Below are 15,268 nucleotides of genomic sequence, written 5' to 3' on the forward strand. Positions count from 1 at the left end.
TTGGCATAAAACAAACCAGTAACAACTGTTTTGATCTCCTCCAACAGGTTGTTCATCTATTGCAATAGATGGTGCATCAGTTGTAACAGATTATTCATCTGTTCCAACAGATGGGTTATCTCTTGAAATATTTTTTGTAATGTGACGTATAAAAGTTTATTGAATTTTGTCTTACCTTTTTTTAAATTTATGCAGAAATTAGTTGTAATGCATTTTTTATTTTTCTTTTGTTTGTAGGTAAAATATGTCTCCCAAAAGAAAAGAAAGTGAAAGTGGATCAACTTCTGACCACCTAACAAAAAAGGCTAGAGTAGAGATGGATTCGGAGAAGCTTCCCGAACAATCTTAGTCAGGGAAAAGTGAAGCTGATGAAAGATATAAAAATGATATTGAAGGAGGTGGAGACGGGTCTATAGAGGGTGATGAGGAAAATAAAAATGAAGAAGAAGAAGATAAAGAAGAAGAAGAGAAAGTAGAAAGTGAGAAAGAGGATAACAATCAAAATGATGATAATGCATCATCAATGGGACATGAATTAAGAACGAAATCCCAGCATGATCCTATCAAAACTATTAGTATTGAAAGGTTTTAAGTTGAGATGCCGATAGATGACCCTGCAGATTTAACTGGTGATTTTGTACTTAAATCTCAGTTGGGGAAACCTTTTGATGATTTTAGGAAAACAATGAAGGAGGAAAAAATAGATGAACTTTTTAAGAAGAGATGCTTTGGATACTTTCTTGAGCTACCTAGGACAACAATGCCCATTTTCAAAGAAGCATGATATATGGTCTCCTCAATTACATGATCAAGTACGTAGGGTATGATGAAGATTCGAAGGAGGAGGGCAAAAAGATGAATGAAATCTGGATCGACTACTGTGGTATGTCAGTTTATTTTGGTATGAAAGAGTTTGCCATAGTGACAGGCTTGAGATGCAATCATCCAAAAGAACCTCTCATCAAGGAAACACCCCACAAAAAGTCCAAGACATTCAGGACAACCAAACCACCACCATCAAATAAAGGGAAGGCATTGTCCAAGCAACTACCGACCAAAACCAACAAGGTAAGGAAAAATAGATGGGTTGTTGGACACTGCTGGAAGTGGCCACAGATCCACAAAGTTAATAGAAAATCTCAAGGATAAAACCATAGCAAAGAAGTACAAGGAGAAATTGTGATTAGTTTAGTATGCCCATTCCGTTATATTGGCAAGAGACGTATACAAAGTCATAGAAGATGATTTGTTGAAGTTTGTCGAGGATTTTGAGAAATTCAACAATTAGCCCTGGGGATATGACAGCTACAAGTTGACTGTCAAATATTTATTAACAAAGCTATCCCAAAAGCCGATAATATTATATGGTTTTCCTTGGACTTTCATGGTAAATTTAATCACTATTTGCTTACTCTTCAATTAATTTATATTGAATAATTATTATGACTTTTTTGGAATTACTTCCTGTTTACATTTTTTAGGCCTGGAAATTTGAAGCCATTCCTTCCCTCCAAGAGCAGGTCAAGGATTACCCGGGTGAGATTTCTCATCCAAGGATCTTTAGGTGGTTGGCTGAAAAGAGCAATACAAGAATTAAGTAGGTTGATCTCTTTAACCCTTCAGATAATGCATTAAGTCTTCTTCCAAGTAAAATAATTTGACTTAAAGAAAGATATTGAAATAGATGGGCCATCTGTTACGATAGATGGATTATCTGTTGCAATAGATTACACTTCTACTGCCACTGGTGCAACAGATGGCTAATTTGTATGACAGACGATTTATGTTTTGCAATAGATTACCTATTTGTTACTTTGGTTCTATGAACCCAACTCAATATATTACCCATCTACTGTAAATTATGCAACAAATGGGTAATCTAATGCAACAAATGGTTAATTTGTTATCACATATGAATCATCTGTTGCGATAGAAAGACCATCTATTGCATAAGTTATCTCTGTTAACATGTAACCCAACTGACTGCAAATTATTATATGATTTAAATGTATTTGTCTTTTTTTAATAGGTTGTGCATCCATGGATTGTTCCTACTGAGCAGGAGTTGGGCACGACTTCTTTTATTATACTAGGTCTTGTTGATACAATAGCAGACCCAACGGTGGAGTTAATAAAGAAGGAATTGGCTGGAGCAACAACTATAAAAAGAGAAGTTAGGCAAGGTCAGCCTAATGTTGAGGCTCTTCATGAACAACCTGTTGCAACAGATCCGGGTGCTGCTTCTGGGGGTGTTGCTGGTAGAGTTGTTGATGTTGGTGGCAGCCATGCTGATGCTGATACTACTATCAGTCGTTATGATGATCATGTTGATACTCAAGAAAAAATAAATATGTTTGAAAACACCCCTTACACAGTTCCCTCTCATCCTTACACTAGTCCCTTCCACTCTTACAGTGGTCTTTTTCAACCCTCTTCACCCTTATGTTATCATTGCAAATGCGAAGAGTGTATGGACAGACAGGATAAACTCTTTGAAAAAATAGAGGTTATCACTAATGCTGTCGAGGAATTAAAATCAAAGAGGGGTGTCATACCATCCAAGAATGTGAGGGAGCCGTACACTCCTACAGTGACGGTTAGGAAGAAGAAAAGAGCAATTAGACATATACTCTCCAATTTGAAACCAAAAAAAATTGCAACTCCTTCGTCTCCAAAAGTTATTGAATTTCAGGGGGCCATTGAAAAAAGTGGACATATACGCAAAACTTTTTGCCAAACAGAAGGCTGCTCTGCGAAAGACCATGAATTCCAAGCAACGCGCAAAAGAATACACCATGCATACCTTTTCCCACCAAGACTTCAAGAATATAATAGATATGTATCAGTGGTACCTGGACAATGTAAGTTTACTTTTCCTAACCTAGCCTACTAATCTACTCCATGAAGAAGAATCTATGTAATAGATGTGTCATCTGTTACAATAGCTGGGTATTCTGGTGCAACTGGTCGTGGTTCTGTTGCAACAGAATACCCATATGTTTAGGGGTGTGCATCAGTCAGTTCGGTTTGGTTTTATATATTATCAGTTCGATTTGTCGGTTTTTGATTTTTAAATATGCTAAACCAATAACCAAACCAATAAGATATTTTTTATCAGTTTTTGGTTTATCGATTTTTAGTCCTTAAGGTTCGATTTTTGGGTTAACCGATAAGAAAATACTCACAAAATAGAAATAGTAGTAACTAACATGAAAAAAATCGAATCTTAATTGCAATCAAAAATCCTACATAATGTGTTTTAATTTACAAGAATCTTCAAATTGAACTAAATGTTGTTAGGAGAAATTAAAAGTTTATATAATTGAAATAATAGGTTTGTTAATTGGTAGAAATTAAAGAGAAATATATAATGAGTATATATATATATATATATATATATTCTTATTGGGTTATCGGTTTACCCAATAACCCAATAAGAAAAAATCGAACCAAACCAATAACCCAGTAATTTTTTTATAAAACCATTAACAAACCATTAACCCAATAACCCAATAACAATAAACCAATAATATTTTTATCGGTTTGGTTTTTGCACACCCCTACATATGTTGCATAAGTTGCGTTAGATGGGTAATCTGTGAACAGATTCAGAGAACCCTCTACAATAGATGGACCATCCGTTGCATCTTTCCACTTTATTTTTCTTTTTTAAAATTACTAATATATTTAAAAATTGTCTTATAAGACAGTATGTTGATGAAATTCTCTGCCTACCCAGATGCTTATGATGATGCCGATAGAATAACGGACCTCAATTTCTACAGTAATTTCAAGGATAGGCATGATGAGCTCATTAAGCTAGCGTCAACTCCCGGTGGCCCTGGATTTTATTTGTTAGATTTTGGCTTCTAATGGAATAAAGATATGATTAATTATGTTAGAGAGAAGAGGCGATATCCACACGGCAAGAGTTGGACCAAGGCAAAGAGAATCCTTGTAGTCATGAACGTGGAGGTAAAATATTTCATGGCTTTTGAGATACTATTCAATGACGGAATAATGAATGTTTATGACTGCAACTAGCGGTGTACAGACCAAACCGTCAAGTCAAACCAAACCGAATAACCAAACCAAACTGAGAAAAAAACCTGACTTATGGTTTGGTTTGGCTGGCTTGGCATTTAAAAAAAAACAACCATTCTTGGTTTGTTTTGGTGTTAACAAAAAAAAGTCAAACCGAATCCAAATCAAACCGACATAATATATATATATATATATAGACATAGATACACACACACACATATATATATATATATTCATATTTGGGCCTTTAAGTTATAATATTTGTCCATTAATTGCTAATAAAATGATCCAAACCCTAATATAAACTTAAAATCTAAACTTTTCACTCTTCATCTTACTTTTTTAGTTTTAAGAGAGTTTTTCGCTCCTCAATTTTTTATAATTGTGATTTTTCATTAGCACATGAGTGAAAACATACTTGATCTAGTCTTCAATCACAATATAATTATAAAAAATAAAGATTATAAAAAAACTGAGAAAATTCAAAAAAAAAGAAAAAAGCCCAAAGAACCGACTAAAACCTAAACTGAAAAAATTAATTTTTTGTTGGTTTGATTTGGTTTATAGTTTTAATAAACCGAAATAATTGGTTTGGTTTTTTCAGTAAAAAATCAAACAACTCGACCTATATACACCCCTAATTGCAACTTACCTGTCTTCGATGAGGCCATTTTTTTTACCCACATACAGCCACTATTGGAGTTGTTCCCCAACTTGTTGAGACAGAGTAAACTGATGGATAATTTTCCAGAAAAAGTGTTGCTAAAACAAACATGGGATTTTGAAGGTTGAAACAAGGATGTGAACCTTCCAAATAATAAAACCGGTCACATGTGGGTCCTACGTGCTTGCACACATCAAGGGTTTGCTGATTGATATAGAAATAACTGAGCCAACGACCTTTCTATGCGACAACGTTGTGGCAAATATACAAGAGATTTGGGCTTAAGGGGTACTAACTAAATACTTAGAGGCTGTGTATAAAAACAAAGATGTAGAAACACAAACACCATGACAATTTTTATGTCATGAAATTTTTTTATATTTGATGAAAATTATTTTTTATAATACAACAGATTGTCTATCTGTTGTAACAGGTAGTCTATCTGCTCTGACAGATAGTTTATCTATTGTAACAGGTTGGTCATCTGTTGCATTATGCAAATGTTTATATCTAAGTCTATCTGTTACAATGGATAAGTCATCTGTTGGAATAAATCAAAACAATAGGAAGACATGTTAGATAATTTCAAATAGAAGACCTACATATTGCAACATATGTCTAAATTTGTTTGATAATTACCAACAGATATATCGTCTGCTGCAACAGATACATTATCTGTTGCAATATTCAAATTTAGTATTCCATTTCAATTAATAAGTTCAAATTTAAGGATAACATAAATAAAATATAATAAATCAAAGCCTTCAGAAATTACATGAAATAAATCAGCAAATAAATGAAATGTAGAAAAAATTAATATGGGTATAGATCTCAACAAATAAATAAAAAATTTAATTTTTGGTGCCAAAAAATTTTAAGGAGAGGTTATTACTTTGACGGAATCACGCTGTAAAGATTTACTCAATATGAACAAGTTGTTCTTCACACGGTGCTATGGAATTTGACTTTGGCCGTTGTGGATCTTTAATGTCCTTTGCGTACGATTTTTGAGCTTTTACTTCTCCGTATTTCCATAAAAGAGAAGCATATTTTTGATGGAGTAATCCGACATCAAGTCCATCATTTGGTACTTGTAATCTATCGCTCAAATACTCGGTGTAAACGGCAACAAAAAGACCGCAATCCCTGTGTTTGTAGAAATTAGATGATCTATATCTTGCAATTTATGTAAGCATTATAAAATTTATGAAATGAAACTAAATCATGATACTTGATTGATACTTAAGGGCTACCATTGGGTTGTTGAGCAATTCCTTCAACATATTCTACATCAAATGGATTATCCATTTTATCTCGGTATGCTTCAATCATCGATCAATTAGTACAAACCTTTTGGTCCCAAATACCACTTACATCAATTTAAGTAGGTAATATTTTGGCCAGCTTTTGTATCTTAGACGATGACCCAGAACGTCTCCTTCCCGACATCGAGTCATAAACTCGGATGTACCTCTCTTTTAGAACGACGACAACAACACCCAATGGAATTCATCACCGCAATTGATTAGGATGTACACTTTGTCGACCAAATGCCAAGGTAAGCCATCTGGAATGCTAAAACCTTTAATGATGTTGATTAAGCCTTCCTCATTTCAAAAAACTTTCGGTTGTTGTTGACAATACCTATCGTAGGCACTATTGATGTAAACTTTGTACAAATAATTGTTTGTCATGTATTTGTATTGGTCTTATGTTTGCAAATTGGCCTTCTTTCGGAGGTAGTAAAAAATGACACCGATAAGCTATACATATTATCAAATCAAACATTTCAGATTATGTGACAGTAAAATTAATACACAGGCCCAATTAAATAAAGTACTAATAGTAAGATGTATTTTATTTAAACCTCATCATTCTAGAAAGTTTGGGTTTGTGACATCAAGTAGAACCAATTCTTCATTCTGGGACGTGTAACAACAAAGTCGAACATATCAGAAACAAAACTCGATTCATTCACTTTGTAATGTTTGTCATTTTATTTTCTGCATGATTATATGTGTTAATATCATGTTTTTACAACAAGAATTATATAAATCAATATCTTTAAAAATGATTCATATACCTATCGGCATGAAGCTTTAACAACCCATCAGCAATCCATCCTAAATAGCCGTCGATCAACTTTATTAGATTTTTGAAAGCCTCGTCTGAGATGTTGAACCCTTCTAATGGGTAATTCTTTTATTCTTCCGAACTGACAAACTTCGCTTTTTCTTCGTCTTTGGAAGCAGTTATGCTTTTCAGCAGTAGCTTCTACTGTGACATCCGCCTAGAAATCCAAAATTATCAATGCTAATCACAGAGATACTAACTCATTTGTTTTAGTAAATCAAACAGGTCTTCCTCCTATTTTAATTTGTCCAAACAGATGAGTCATGTGCTATAAAAGATGGATAATCTATCGGGACAAATCAAAATCAAAGGAAAATCTATATGACAATTTCCAACAGATGAGCCATCTGTTTGGACAAACTAAAATAGTAGGAAGTCTGTCCCAATAGATGACCAATCTGTTGCAGCAGATAAGTTATCTATTGGTACTAATTAAAATAGTAGGAAGACCTATTTGATATGCTAAAATAGACGAGACATATGTTGCAACGGATAATGTGTCTGATGCAACAGGTTAGTCAACTGTTGTAATAAATACATATATATGTTTGATAATTTTCAACAGATGTGTTCTCTGTTGCAACAAATATGTAGTCTATTTGATTATTGGAACAAATGATATATATTTACCTTCTTCAACTTATGCTGCTCTCCTATGGCCCTTGAACATTGATCAAAAGTACAAGACAGATACAGAGAAGTTTTAATTTTGCTTTTTTCGATGTTTGATGATGCCTTAGAAATTTTTCCCTTTCTCTTAGCTGCCATAATCTCTAATAGAGTGTATGGATGTGAAATCCTCTTTGATAGAATGACACCCTACTTAGATCACAATTCCTTTACAGAAGCAGTTAATACATTAATAACATTAATCACTCCATCGTGTTTCGCCTTACAGCCTTCACATTTGCATGTAGAACATTTGCTAGGAGGGGCAAAATCTATAAAACCAGTATGATCATAATCATAATGGTTAGTAGTTTTAAAAACTGCAAGAGGAGCATCATTAGCCCCAACAATATCATCACTACCACCACCAACAACTCCATCACCACTAACACCATCAGCAACAATAAGTCCACCCTCTAAAATTGTTGTTTTTCTTGTGATGGTTGTTACTCCAAATAATTCCATTTTTATTCTATCAATAAACTTAGGGTCCAATAGAATTTGCAAAAATCGTAAAGTAAGAAAAAATAGCATTTTCAACTCTCATTGGTCGGAACAAGCTATAGATGCATAATCTAAAGTAAATCAGTACATAGATTAGAATAATGATTAAATGATTTTAAAAAATCATTAATTAAAATAAAAATTTAATTAGAATTAGACTTACTGCTTCTTTCGAGGGGTTGAAGAGATATCGGTTTTGATCGACAACCATCTCAGAATTCTTGGACATGAAACTTCTTTTTGGTGGTTCACTTGTTATCTCAAATAAGGAGTGACTTCAAATGCCCAAACTTATAGTATAACGCCAATAAATCAAAAGTATTATTCAATAAAAAATAAATGAAGCATAATAAAGAAAATATTTACCATGAAAGCCCATGGAAAGCCATATAAGTTGACTGTCTTTGGCGTTAACGGAGTCAACAAATATTTGACAGTCATTTTGAAGCTTTCATAACCCCAAGGAGAGCTGTTAAATGCCTCAAAATCCTCAGAGAGTTTTATTAAACTGAGTGGTATATTATTGTTAACGTCTCTTGCCTAAAGAATATTATGTACAAACCAAACAAAGCACAATGATTGCTTGTGCTTCTTTGAAAGTCTTTTACCTTTCAACGTTTCTATCAGATTTTGTTTTTAAAGCTTAGACCAACAAGGGACACTAAGTCATCACCATTACTTGACTTGTCTCTGCCTTTTTTGGGTGTGCGGGGTATTTTTTTAGGCTTACAATCGGTATTACTTGAGAATGATAAGTAGGGTAATATTTTAATCCAGTAACTATGACAAAATCCTTCCAACTAAAATAAACAGGCATGCCACAGTAATTTATCCATACCTCATTTATCTTATCTTTATTTTTTGAAATACCTTGGGTTTTTGGCCCATAGAAAAGTTCCTGGATTTTTGGTCTCTGGATAGGATACGACTAAGGAAAATGACTCATATACTGGGATATGAGTGGCATGGGTTAGTTGTATACTGACCAGTATTGGTTGGTGAGTTGGATTTGGTTTCTGGAATGGATATGACTTGGGCGGTATGAGTCATATTAACGGATACCGGTTGTTTGGTTACTTCATTTAATCTTAGGCTTGGTAACTTAAGTTTGATCTGAGTACAAGTGGCTCACAAAGAGACATAAGACAGGGTACGAGCTGTACCATGGACTCATATGGTGGTCAGTATTCAATCTTCTTGGGATTTATTCTACCAGGGGTACGAATCATGGGTACTAGTCATGTACTTGGATACGACATAGTTTTGGGGTAGTCTTACCTTGGATGGTATTAGGCCCAAGGAAGATGGCCTTAGGTACGAGTGATAGGTACCACTTGTATTAGAGGATACGACTGGTATGGATAGCTGTACCCATCTGACGAGATTTTTAGGAGTTTAAGTGAGGGCAATTTGGATATTTCCTCACTTAACCTAATAAGGTCCCATGACTTATATTCCTATTGCGAGATTATTTGCCCTATTATTCTATTCATTAACACTTAGAAACTTCTCTTAAACACTCTACAATTCTCTCTAAGGCGTTTGGGTAAAGAAAGGCTAAGGTTTCATCTTAAGAATTAATTTAGGGCTTGTGTTGGTGATTTCTCTCCATCATCTTCTTGGTTTAAGGCACATTCTCTTCCCTCATTATTTGTTCTAACTAAAGGCATGGTTTTATATAATATTTTCATGGTTTAATTATTGTATGGTTTTGGATTTTCAAATATAATTTGGGGTTTTTGGTTATGAATGCTAAGTTATGGTTTTCCCATATCTTAATTATGCTTTAATGGTAGTTTTGGATAATTTGTTGTATGGGAATGGTTATTTGGTAATTTGTTTTGGTTTTGGAGATACTATGCCCCCAATATGTTTGATAAAATGCCTATGGGAATGCTTTTACTACAATGTTGAATTTTAATGGAACTTATGTGTAGTTTAAACTTGGTAATGGAACCCTAAATGGCTAAATGGTTTGGAATGGTCAAAATGGAATGGTTTTGGTTTAACAATCATTCTTATGGGGTACAATGGAATCCCCCAAGTAATCATGATAATGGAACACTTGTGGGGTACATGGGACTTCTTCAAATTAATTGGTAATGTGATCTATGGGTACATAGGACTCCCTTGATCTCAAAAAGGTTTAGCTAAGGACAATACTTGTAAGTTATAGTTGGTATGATAATACCACTATATATAGCCTCGGTTAATAACAACGGTTTGGTTGGTTGGAAATGGTTTTAACCAAGCAATGATGGCGGGGTATAATAACTAATTGTGAAGGTAGGAGTTTAATGAACGAACACTGAAAACTCATATTTATCGACATGAGGGTAAGGCATGGCGACCATTTTATGATATTATAAGGTACACAAGAACCCTATAAGTGCATTGTACATATGTATCATGGAGAGTAGGGGTACTTAGGAATCCCTTATTCTAATGGTATCTCCGGTTCGTGCTAACCGGATCATGCGGCTATACGCATCAGGGCCCATTCAGGAGGTTACACTGGACCTATATAGTTCATGGATGATTAAGTACGATTAAGCTTTACATACCCAGGTAAGTGGTTTTAAATGCATGCTAAACTCGGTTCTCTTTTCCAAAATGGTTATATATATATATATATATACTTATATGTATGGTTTGTATACATATGGTTGGTTTACTTGGTTTTACTAGTTGGCATTATTTTATCCTTATCCTAAGTTCATGCTAGAGTTCACCTGCTAACCTATCTTTGGGAGGTTGTATCCCTATGCGATGTAGGAATTAACCATTCTACTCCTCCTGCTTAGCTATTAGACATTCGGGATCAGCTAATGGATTGAAGTGGCGAGATTCTCTCTTTCTGAAAGGCTCTATTTCATGGATGTTATTTTATACTTTGATTATACTTTTTATATTAGTTTTGGCTATGGTTAAGGGCATGTCCTAACCGAATTTTGGTATTCTTTTGGTTAGAGGCTTTTGTGGAACTACTCTGGGTTGGTATGGGCGGGATTGGTATTGGTGTCAGCCTTAGTATTAGCATTGGTATTGGGGATGATGCCGTAGGACTAAATTTCTCACTGTTCCATCCTCTTTTATTTTAGGATTATTTATAATTATTATAGAACTCATATGGTTATGGTTTGTGGTTTGGTTTGGCTATTGGTTGGGTTTGGGCGATTGGACTCGATTGGGTCAGTCTTGATAATAAACCTATCCTAGCGTTTGTAATATGGAATGTTACGCTATCTTGTTATATGTTTGAAATTTAGCCAACTCAGGGCAGGCGGTTGGAGGTTGGGTTGGGTAACATGGGTGGTATCTGGTCCCGGTCGGACTTGGGATGCCCATTACGATAAGGCCCCAAGTTGGGTCGTGTCAAGTTGGTATTAGAGCTTTAGGTTCTTGGTTAATTAGGAGTCCATAAAGCCGTGTCTAGTAGAGTCTTTTTTAGAGGTGTGTAGCGCGCTACACTCATAGGAGAGAAGCTATAGGGCATTTAGAAATGTTTCACTTTCTTGGTATTTTATTTTCAAACTTAGAGTCTAAGTTTTGGAATTTCCTCTACTCCTTATTTGTTCGTTTTTCAGATCATGTCTCATCAATCTGGAACACAAAGAAATCCTTCTGTCCCATCTAGGGATGATATTGATGTAGTACGCCCTGCACCTTGAGTTCGTACTCAATCTTAGGGTCCTATCCCTGATTGTTTTGAAGTTTTTATGATTGCTACTAGACCCCCTCAAGGTGACGTAACTAATGCAAAATTTCATCAATCAATTCATATTATTGCTCAGTTGGTTGCTGCTTAGGCTGAGCAGGATGCATCTGGTGCTCTATATGCTGAGGCCACAAGGGTTGGCCAGTTCATAAAGATGAATCCTCCTACTTTTACTAGTGTGAAGGTGAAGAAGGATTCTCAAGGTTTTTTGGATAAAATAAAGAAGATATTTAGAGTGATACAGGTTATTAACGTGGAAAGGGTGACTTTTACAACTTATTATCTCAAAGATATTATGTACCACTGGTACGAGGAGTGGGATAGAAATAGAGGTAATGTTAAGGAGTTGTCGTTATAAAAGGCCTTTTCTAATGCTTTTCTGGATTGTTTCTTTTCTTAGGAGCAAAGGAAAGCAAAGATAGAGAAGTTTGTGAATCTTAAGCAGGGAAAAATATTTGTCAAGGAATACGCCATAAAATTTCATCAGCTATCAAGGTATGCTCCGGATTTGGTGGCCGATATGAGGGCAAGGATGAGAAAATTCACTTTTGGGCTATCTCGGGATTTGATCCTTGAAATAAAAACTTCTTTGTTGATTAAGGATATAAATATTTTGAGGTTGGTTGTCCATAGACAACAGGTTGAGAATGAAAAGAGAAAATAGGTAGAGTTTGGCGAAAGGCAGGGTAAGAGGAGCAGGTTTTTTAAGGTGGGTAGTGCTCAGTAGCATAGTGGTCAGGATGATGACAAATGGACAAAAAAGAAATGAGGGAGTTCTGGTTCCTTTTCTACTGCTAGTGCTACTTACTCGAAGCAGCCGAGTGACATGCGTTAGCAAGGTGGTGATAATTTTTTAGCACAAGGTGCCCAATATCAGGTGAGTGGGGCACAGTCGGTTTCTTCATATCCTCCATGTTGGTTGTGTGGTCTTCTTCATCGGGGCTTTTGTGATGAAGGGAAGGATAGATATTTAAAACGTGGTCAGCCAGGCTATATGCTCACAAGCTGGGTAAGGGTGCTTCGGGAGCGGTCAAGGCTCCAGTTGCTTCATCTTTTATTCTTACACCTAGTGGTGCTGCTTCTATGTCTGCTCTTATTTTTGGTATCAGCACTGGCCAAAATAGGTTGTATACTCTTGCATCTCGACAGGGATCTGAGGCATCACCAGATGTCATTACTGGTACATTACAACTCTTTCTCGTGATGTGTATTGTCTGCTTGCTCCTGGGTATACTCTTTTCTATGTGACCCCATATGTGACTGTGTGTTTTATTTTTAATCCTGAGGTTGTTTCAGATCTTTTTTCTATTTCTACCCTAGTAGGTGACTTGGTTATTACTAAAAGAGTTTATATGGGGTGTGTGGTATCTGTTGGTAGCAAGCAGACCTTGGTAGATCTATTTGAGATGGATATGGTAGATTTTGATGTTATTATGTGGATGGATTGGTTACACTCTTGTTATGCACCCTTAGATTGTTGGACCCATAAGTTTCTCTTTAGGTTCCCTGGTGAACCAATTATAGAGTAGGAGGGTGGTTCCCTAGCTTCTAGGTGGAGGTTTATTTCTTATTAGAGCTCGGAGATTAATCTCCAAAGGGTCTCTTTATCACTTAGTCCGGGTTAAAGATTCTAACTCAGAGGGTCCTTCTTTTCACTCGGTTCCGGTGGTAAATGAGTTTCCAAAACTTTTTTTGATAATCTTCCTGGTGTTCCTCCGGATAAAAAAATTGAGTTTGGTATTGATTTGGTTCCTAACACTCGTTCAATATCTATTCCTCCTTGTAGAATGGCTCTGACTGAGTTGAGGGAACTCAAGGAGCAACTTAAGGATCTTCTGGATAAGGGGTTTATCCATCCTAGTGTATCCCCGTGGGATGCACCGGTGTTGTCCGTGCACAAGAAGGACGGTTCCCTTTGGATGTGCATTTACTATCGATAGTTGAATAAAGTAACGGTTAAGAACAAGTATCCTCTTCTAAAGATAGATGACTTATTTGATCAGTTGCAAGGCGCCAAGTTCTTTTCTAAGATAGACCTTCGGTCTGGGTATTATCATCTTAAGATTAGAGGTTTCGTACTCGGTATGGACACTTTGAATTCTCAAAAAGGTTTGGTTAAAGACAATACTTGCAAGTTATAGTCGGTATGACGATACCACTATGTATAGCCTCGGTTAATAACAATGGTTTGGTTGGTTGGAAATGGTTTTAATTGGGCAATAATGGTGGGGTCTGATAGCTAACCGTAAAGGTAGAAGTTCAATGAACGAACACTGAAAACTCATGTTTGCCGACATGAGGGGTAAGGCATGGCGACCCTTTTATAATACTATAAGGTATGCGGGAATCCTCTAAGTACATTGTATAGATGTATCATGGAAAGTAAAGGTACTTGGGAATCCCTTACTCTAATAGTATCTCCGGTTCGTGCGACTACATGCACCGGGGCCCGTTAAGGATGATTAAGCTTCACACACCCAGGTAAATGGTTTTAAATGCATGGTAAACCCGGTTTCCTTTATGTGTATGATTTGCATGCATATGGTTGGTTTACTTGGTTTTATTGGTTGGCATTATTTTATCCTTATCCTAAGTTCATCCTAACATTCACCCGTTAACCCGTCTTCGGGCAACAATATCCCCACGTGATGCAGGAACCAACCGTTCTACTCCTCCAACTTAGTAATCGGACATTCGGGATCAACTACTAGATTGAAGTAGCGAGCTTTCATCTTTTCGGAAGGCTCCATTTTATGAATGCTATTTCATACTTTAATTATACTTTGGATATTGGTTTTGTCTATAGTTAGGGGCATGTCCCAATTGAATTTTGGTATTCTTTTGGTTAGAGGCTTTTATAGAACTACTCTAGGTTGGTATGGGTTAGATCGGTATTGGTGTCAGCCTTAGTATTGGGGTTGATACCATAGGACTAAATTTCTCACTCTTTCATCCTTTTATATTTTGGTATTATATATAATTATTCTGGAACTCATATGGTTATGATTTGTGGTTTGTTTTGGCTATTGGTTGGGTTTGGACGGTTGGACTCAATTGGGTCGGTCTCGATAATAGACCTATCCCAGAGTTTGTTATCTGGAATGTTACGCTATCTTGTTATATGTTCAAAATTCAGTCAACTCAGGGTAGACGGCTGGTGGTTAGGTTGGGTAACGGGGGTGGTCTCTAGTCTCGGTCGGACTTGGGACGCCCATTACATCAAGGCCCTGGGTCGGATCGTGTCATTTTTATACATAAACCTACGCTTGAGAAGTTCATGTACTATTTTCATTTGGAAACGAGCATTGTTGTCCTCCGGCAAATCAAGATATTGCCCAAAGCAGTTGTCCCTGAAATAAACATCCAATTTTTGGTCTTGAAGTATTTTCTAAAGGCGTCAAAAGATTTTCCATGGCTGACTTATCCACGAAATCACCGATTAAATCTGTGGCACCATCGTACTGCATCCTCACAAGATAACTATCAATGCTGAAGGTTTTAACCAACTCTTCAGTGGAAGGGCTATTAGCATTTGG

The sequence above is a fragment of the Capsicum annuum genome, chromosome 10, assembly GCF_002878395.1.
Source record: "Capsicum annuum cultivar UCD-10X-F1 chromosome 10, UCD10Xv1.1, whole genome shotgun sequence".
Lineage (NCBI taxonomy): Eukaryota > Viridiplantae > Streptophyta > Magnoliopsida > Solanales > Solanaceae > Capsicum > Capsicum annuum.